Consider the following 1040-nt stretch of genomic DNA (forward strand, 5'->3'; position numbering starts at 1 on the left):
CGGGACGCGAACCACAGTCGACTACATGGGAGTCCAGCGACATAGCCATTACGTTAACTGCTGGTTCCTCTTTGTTGTTGATTTTTAGGGTTTTCCCCGTAGGGCACATGTGCTCACCAGAGAAGAGAAAGACAGTGAGAAATCCTCCCCCTTTTCCCCGGGACCAGCAGTTGGTGTAATGTCTATGTTGCTGGACTCCCATGTAGCTGACCGCAGTTCGAGTCCCAGACCCGGTTGCTTAAACTCATGCCGGGTGTATGTGCATGTGTGCCCAAGATCCCAAGAAGAGAACGGAGGAGAAGGAATTGCAGTGTGGCCATCCCCGCTTCTCTGTCTTTCTGGCGAGCACATGTGCCCTATAGCAAAAAACCTCTCCCCCAAAAAAGAAAGAAATCCTTCCCCTCCCCCCACTCCGCAGGGGATGGCCTCTTCTCTATTTCTCTCCTAGAATCTTGGGCATGCACATGTGTCTGGTGTGACTTTCAAGCCACTGGGTCTGGAACTTGAACCACAGTTGGCTATGTGGGACTCCAGCACCTTAACCACCACACCACCTGCTGGCCCCGATGGCTAAAGGTTTTTGCTAAAATTAATGAGAAAAGACTTTTAGAATTTGTTTTTAAGAGAAAATTTTGCTACAGAGCATGTGCGCTCACTGGAGAGACAGAGAGACAGAAAATGAGAGATCACCCCCCAGGGCGATGGCCATGCCACAATCCCTTCTTCCTCGAGATTTTGGGCATGCACACACACATGCCCCCAGCATGAGTTTTAAGCACTTGGGTCCAGGACTTGAACCTGGTCGACTATGTGGGAATCCAGAGATGTAACCATTGTACCATCTGCTGGTCCTGACTTTGAATGTTTTATCTCCTTATTTGTAAGGAGTCTTTTAGAGAGGCAGGTTATTTTTTTAAGAATTATTTTATTTAATTTTATTTATTTAGCTATTTATTTACTTTTAATTTGACCAGAGAGGGGGAGAGAGAGAGAGAGAAAATGAGAAAGCAAGTCACCAGGCCCAGAACTGGAAGGGCTGT

Source organism: Tupaia chinensis, unplaced genomic scaffold (genome assembly GCF_000334495.1).
Source record: "Tupaia chinensis unplaced genomic scaffold, TupChi_1.0 Scaffold148488_1, whole genome shotgun sequence".
NCBI lineage: Eukaryota > Metazoa > Chordata > Mammalia > Scandentia > Tupaiidae > Tupaia > Tupaia belangeri.